The following is a 7,584-nucleotide window of genomic DNA, read 5'->3' as shown; positions in this document are numbered from 1 at the left end:
CGTATGTTAATATTAATAAAAGTTGATCATGCATAACTATGTCACTCGTTAGATGTAACATTTCATTGTCATTATTTGTATTGTGGAAGGGCTACTATCCAAAGGTGCAAGAAGACATGTGGATGTGGAGTCTCTTACAGTGTTCAAAGATGCAGACATATGGGACAAAGGGTAAAGGATATGATACTGAACCCATATACCTAGGCCATGTCTAAACTGCAAGCTTCTGGTCTCCCACAGAAATCTGCTGCTCTGGGAGCATTCTGCCAACATCTCGGTCATCCTTGTTCCACAAGGGAGAAGGGATGTCTCAGCAGAGGTGGGTTTTCCCAACATTTTGCCCCATGTGGACAGGCCAAATATCAGGAAAGCCTCTCCCAATAGAACTATTGGCAGGAGATATGCAAGTGCATTGCACAATTTGTGTATCTTTTGCTGACAGTTCTCGGCAATCTAGACATAGCCCAACTGGCTGTGTTCACTGTCCCATGTAGTGTCACCTAGACCACTGACAGAGAGAAAGAATCAAAACAAAAAGACAGTCCAGTAGCACTTTAAAGACTAATAAAATAATTTATTAGGTGATGAGCTTTTGTGGGACAGACCCACTTCTTCAGATGAGACTTATCTACAGATTTAATTGAGAGCTAGCTAGCTGCTCTTAGATCAAACTGCAGATGCTCCTGCACTAAGCTCCAGAGATCCCAGGTCTGAGTCTGCCTGTGGGCAGTTACAGTACATAAGCACAGTGATCAGGTTGCTTATCATCTGTTAAGGGGGTAAATTTGTTGTCTTGTATCAGAGGGCATACTGGAGTAAACCCTGATTTCAGTTACTCCCATGTTACCCCATAAAAGTAGAGGTCAAAAAGAGAAACAACCACGGACAGACTGTGGATGAAAAAGAAAAAGAGAAAGGGTGTTTACAAAGGAATAGTTTGTAATTACTCTTACAAGCTGCTCAATGTGGGCAGTCACAGTCACACAGGTTCCAGTATCTAGTTGGCTTATACAGGCAGGCACAATAGTCCCTTAAGTAATGTTAGTATTGCATTGTGATGAGTCAAAAAAAACAACCAACCCAAACCAAACCAACAACCTACAACTGATTTAGGGGACTCTGCATCCATTTGCTCACTGGGCGTGTGACCTCCACAGGACAACAGGAAGAGAGATGTGCATGCGTGAGACATAGCCACTGGAGAAACCCATAGCACATGGAGCAGCAGAGTGGCTGCCATTCCCTCTATAGTCACCACTAGCTAGACAAAGTCTGATTATATGGAGACTGTACTCTGCAGCTTGATGTCCAGGCTCACTTCATCCTGCGTTGTCTTGACATTGCAGCACCTGGTCTCTTTTATCACAATGGGACTATCTTCCTTTTGCAACTTCTCCTGAAGTAGCTTCTACGGATATTAACTTCCTAACATCAAGGGATATTTTCTTTGTTTTTCATTCCTTGTGGCCTCATATAAGCACACACTTGCCTACGCTTTTGTTTTGACAGTGGTGATATTCTTAGCATTGTCCTCTGCCATAGCCATCCAGTGGACCATATAATTTTAACAAGTACCTAACAGAATCAGAACATTAACATTGACAATAGGATAATAAAAAGTCCTTCTTTAATAATGAACTGGAGTAGCATTCACCCTGTTTTAGCAGAATAAAAATGAACATTTTACAAAGCTGTTACATAAAATGCATTGTTAAATGAACAACAAATTACTTTCCCTTTGCTAGCGTTTAATGCTAATGGTGCTATTTATTCCTGACCTTTTGAAATAGTAAGATTTCTAAAATGACAACATAAAAAGAATTCTTGTTTGAAAACGCAAGTGACTTTAAACCACATGTTATTACTTCTAAGTATGGCATGTGCATGCATCATTCATTTCAGTGTCCCATTTATAGCTAATTGGTATATATTTCAGTTGACATATATTGTTCTCTTGCAAATGTGTCAAATTCCATAACAATGTCAGTGACAAAAGCATAGTGCTTGGGATATATAAATTACGCTCTTTGCCATATAATCACTCCTATCTATTAGAAATGCTGTTTGTGACAACTCGTGTTCAAAATTCATACTGGATTGACTTTTTTAAACTTTAATATCACACCATTCACAGCAAATCTTTGATTGAATCTTTAAAGGCAGAAATGTTTTGGTTTTACCTGCAACATTTCAGCTGTGTATTTTACCATATTTTTAAAAGTGACTTTTTTCAGCAAAGAAAGAGAAATACATCTCAGACCTCAAAATGACTCTTTTTCAAATCAACATTAGAAAACAAACTGTATTGTGGAAGGAGTTACTTGATGATTAATACCTTACACTGTAGTTTAGTTTTTATAATCTCCGCTAGAAATTACTATTTTTGTTCGTGTGTGGTATTACTATTAGAATTTCAAATACTGGAAACAAAATTGCTTATGTATTTTCATTACATTTTAGCTTGCCCTGGTCCTGGGCTGTGCAGTCTCTCTGTCATATGCAATAGTACTGTATTTTCAGCTGTCCCCCCAGGTATTTTATTTTTAATATTGGACTTGAGTAAGCCTCATGGTATATACCATATACTATAAACTAAGGAATGTGTTTTCTTGTCTGTAATACTAAAGGGGGACAAGTGTTCCCTGAAAGCTGAGTACCTGCGAGAGTACCAGAAGAGATTCAGTAACAGAGAGAGAGAGAGCCGTGTTAGTCTATAGTCTATCACAACAAAAAGGCAGTCCAGTAGCACTTTAAAGACTAACAAAATAATTTATTAGGTGGCGAGCTTTCATGGGAACTTGGGGTCTGTCAGGGATGGTTTAGATAGTACTTGGTCCCGCCATTGGGGCAGGGGGCTGAACTCGATGGCCTCTCGAGGTCTCTTCCAGTCCTAGTGTTCTATGATTCTATGAAGTGCTACTGGACAGCCTTTTTGTTTTGAGGAGAGATTCGGTGCTGCTCAGCTGATTAGCAGAGCACCCACAACCAGCAGCCTGTGTTTCTATCAGTGATGCACATCTGCACATGGCCTGGTGCATGTAACAAAATTTATTCTGCCCATGGGTGATTTAAACAGAGGGAACATTGAGAGGTACTAGTCCTTTAAGAAGCAGGAGCAGTGTTAAGCAAAATTCTAGTGAAAAGAAGCTCTCTGGCATTCATTAAACCTGCCTTTTCCTTTGTGCTGTAACAGGCTCTCTTTCAGAAGGGAGCAGAAGAAAGAATAACCTGTAAATCCATCCATCCAGGTTTTCAAACCATGTGCATCACCACAGGAATATGAATGAAGAGGTAGGGTGACCACTTTGCTCCATGTCAGGGCTCCTCAGCAATAGGGGGCTGCTGTAGCCTCCCAATGAGGGGAAGCAGAGGATGGGCATTCTACAACCTCCTTGCAGCAGGCAGGGGTTACTGGCAGGAGGGGCTGCTGAGCTGGGGAACGGGACAGCTGCCCCACAGAGCAACTTCCATGTATCAGGAGCTGCCTCCCTGAGGTGCGGGATGCTGGGGAATGAAGCATCCGTCCCATGGAGGGGTTTCCTGGCAGCAGGGGCTGTCTCCGCTAGGTGTGAGATGCCAGGCAATGAGGCAGCTGGCCCGTGGCAGAGCTCGCCAGCAGCAGGGTCTGTGGCCATAGGGTGCTGGGGAGTAGGGCAGCTGCCCCATGGAGGAGCTCCCCTGATGCAGGAGCTGCTGCCTCAAGGTGCATGGCATCAGGGAATAGGGCAGCTGCCCCACAGAGGACTCTGGCAGTGGGGGCTACAGCCCCAAGACACCCGGTGCCAGGGAACAGGAGCCTTGCAAAATACAGGACAATCTGCCCATTTTCTTAAAAAAGTCGGGACACCTGTGAGACGGCTTAAGTAGGGGACTGTCCCAGTAAAAAACGGGACGGATGGTCACGCTTTGCAGAGGCCATGATTCAGCCAGGCATTTATGAATGTGCTTAATTTCCATTGAAATTAATTAAATGTAAGCACCTGCTCAAAGTTAAACACTTGTTTAAAGTGATTTGCTGAAGTAGGGACTTTTTAATTAGAAAACAATAAAGCACATTGTTAGCACAGAGAAATAAAATCAGGGATTGTGGTGGCTGACTAGATGTCTTGTGAGGAAGATGCAGACCGGGTTCACTGAGAAGGGTTTATCACCTGTGGTTAACTTCAAGTTCAGATTACCCTCTTCCTCCCTCTGCCCTGAAGTAGTCAGGAGATAATTTATGAGACAAGCCAAGGAAGTAGGTATTAGGGATTGAGTACAATGCTAGAAAGAAAGTGGCAGAGGAAGCAGATACATACCAAGGAATAACATTAAAGAAATTGTGATAGAGTGACTTATCCCAGCAACATAAAGCCCAGATCTCAGCCAGGAAACCTTGGCCAGCGAATAACAGGTAAGTAACCCCCACTACCAAGAACTGATCTGATGACCAATTGCTGCTACCACTGAGAAGGTGAGGTGCTCAGGACCTTCAGCTTGTAGACTCTTTTGAGCCCTTATAGAAGGCAACTAAGGAATCCATGGGTATTGGAGAAAAGTCACAGATGATGGATGGCTCATGGGTAAGGAGCTGGTGGTGAATGATGATAACCGAATGGGAATGACGGGCACCCAGGGATGATCCTTGCAAACACAGGTCACTGATTTTCTGTGCTAGAACCACTCATAATAATGCTGATTAATTGACAGGGTTTACATGTGTATTGTTCTTCTTAAAAATAACTTTGATCAACATCCTGTTTGATTCCATTGCTACATTTGAGGAAGGAACAGAAGAGAGGGATAAAGATGGTTTTAAATTTTTGCTAATGCCTTTTCAGGTTAATAAGGCAACAGGGATACTGCTACAGAAACAAGTGTCTCTTGTCCTCACATTGGGCAAAACCCAAAGCCCCCGTGCAAAGACCTCCACAGGCACAGTGAATGCCACCTCTGGTGTTCTTGCCCCAGACCCACAGCGACAGTTGACGCTGCTATGTGGCCTAAATACAAGTTAGTCCTATATCATCCCTATACCCGAAAATTAAGCAGAAAAAAACTAAAATACATTGGAAAACATCATATATGTATGTATTCAATTATACAATAAAAATGATTAGATGTTGCAAAGACAAACTTATTTGAAATCTGTTCTGAAAAGCTCAAATAAGTTTCAGCGGTGCAAGTACTATAATATAAGCAGAGTATTGCAAGATATTTTTACTTTGAGATCTGTTGATAACAGGGATAACTATTGACATCAAACCACTTAAGGAAAGGCAAGGATCCAATCCTGTGAAGAAACCACTCTGTTTCATGATCTAATGATCTCACACAGACAATCTTGAATTTAAATTACACATGACTTTAAGAAGAAAAACAAACATATTCAGCATTTACTAGAGATTTGGGGTGATTCATTCTGAGGGCAATATTTGAGAGCTTTTGAAAGTGGTGGGGGGGTGACATTCAGAAAGTGCTGACACTTTAAAGGTCATACAGGTTAGGCAGCCAAAAAATCACTAGTAGCTTTTGACAATTGTGGCTCAAATAGGCAACATTCCTACAATTACAGCTGAAATTTACCAATATTTACCATTTACGTAGCCTCTTTCAACCATAGGTCTGAAATGAGACATGTATGTACTAGTATAATTATTGTACATCTGAGGCAGATAAAATATGCAGAAATCTAGTGCGCTTGCCCAACATGGTCCAAAAATGGGTGTGGCAGAATTGGATAAAGTTGGTTACCTACCTCTTGTGACTGTTGTCTTTTGAGGTGTGTTGCTCATGTCCATTCCAGTAGGCGTGTGGATGTCCCCCATGCATGATCATTGAAAGGTTTTTCCCTTAGTAGTGCCCATCAGGTTGGCTGTGGAGCCTCCTGCAGTGGCATCTTTGTGGCATGGTATATTGGACCCTGCTGGCCCATTGATGCTTCAGTTCCTTCCTACAAAAGTAATCTGACAGAGGATGAGTGGAATTTGGAATGGAATGCCAAATGACAATAGTTATGAGGGATAGGTAATCATCTTTTCTTCGAGTGATTGTCCATGTGCAGGCCTGCCAAAAGGTGGGAAGCAAAAGGGGCAACTGTTCGTAGGCCCATAGATTCAAAAGATAAGATCCCTGGCAGCCTGGAAGGTGTCAGGTTTGGAGGCATGGTCCAACTCCGCCTCCAGATCCTCCCAATCAGGAGAGTCCACCAGCCTCAGATTCAACAAGTTCAGTGGTGGGACTAGAGTCACTGATGTCAGGATTTGCTGCCCCAACTTCAGGGACCCTGACTAGCACTCTGCTAGGATCCTTCTGTGGATGTTTTGTAAGCAACTGGCCTCTGTCATTTTTCTTTTACTTGCGCTGCACCAGAGAGTGAGAACAGTGCCACACGCTCAACCTCACCTGCTGCAGCGGGCAGTAGTGCCAGACTCCCTCACACACCTTTCCTTGGTGTCGAAGGGTCAGTGCACTGCTCACCTCTGTTGCCAGTGCTGACTCTGGTGGCATCTGGGGGCAAAGCACAGTCTCCATGTGCAAGAACTCCAGGAAATGGTCACATTCTGTCTTTGTCCTAAGCCTGAGGCTCTTGCAAAAAGGGCACTTATCATTTGGCCGTCTCCAAGGCACTTGAGGTATGAAGCATGCAGATCACTTCTGGGCTTAGGCTCTGCACAGCTCTCCCCCGAGACTGCAATATGCCCCATTTAGGGGACCTGGAAGTGAGGGGAAGACCCCCTGAGCTAAATGAATCTAACTATTGCAACTATAGAATGTAACTATGCACCACGAAGAATATCACTAACAGTGCTTGCAAAGCAAGAGCATGAGGAAGTGCTAACAATTGTCTCCGGCAGTAACAAGGAACTGAAGGGACATCGGCTCAGCAGTGTTCTACATATTGCACCATGAAGGCGCCACTCCGGGGGGCTCCACAGCTAACCCAACAGGTACCACTATAGGAAACCTTCCAACAATCATGCACGCATCGAGTGCACATACCTATTGGAATGGATATGAGCAATCACTAGAAGAAGAATAGGACATATCTCTTTATTCACAGCCCAGTTGTCTACTGGTTTACTAAAATACAGCCTGTAATGGTATGAAGCAAACTCCATGATCGTTGATTTCTTGGACATCTAAGTTTTCTCTTGATATCTTTACACTTTGGTCCCACAAGGACCATCACATGATGCGTTAGCAATGGGGCAGGAGAAATGGTAGAGAGAGGTTCTCTGCTGTTCCCACTTCAATCTTGATCCAAGTTATTTTTAATGTGGAGAGGTGGTTGTCTGTTCTGTAGCCCTGCACCATCCTCTGCTTCCTGTGGTTAATTGGGACAGTGATCTCATGTGAAAACTTTATATCCCTGTGAGGGTACACTCAGTTTTAAAGAATGAGAGGCAAAGAAGTCTCTCTTTCTATTACCAATACATCCTTCCCCACGTGGTCAGTCCCAACAGTGCTTCTTTCTTTTTTTTTTTTTTTTCCCCAATTAAAAAATTAAAGTTGTTGAATGGCCATAGAAGAATCATCCTCCCAGTGTCTGCCACTGAACTGGAATAACAAGCCAGATCCAACCTCTGCTGACAACAAGGACAG

This window comes from Carettochelys insculpta, chromosome 7, assembly GCF_033958435.1.
Source record: "Carettochelys insculpta isolate YL-2023 chromosome 7, ASM3395843v1, whole genome shotgun sequence".
In the NCBI taxonomy this organism is placed as follows: domain Eukaryota; kingdom Metazoa; phylum Chordata; order Testudines; family Carettochelyidae; genus Carettochelys; species Carettochelys insculpta.
The sequence above is the reverse complement of the archived record's forward strand: the minus strand, read 5'-3'. Positions refer to the sequence as shown.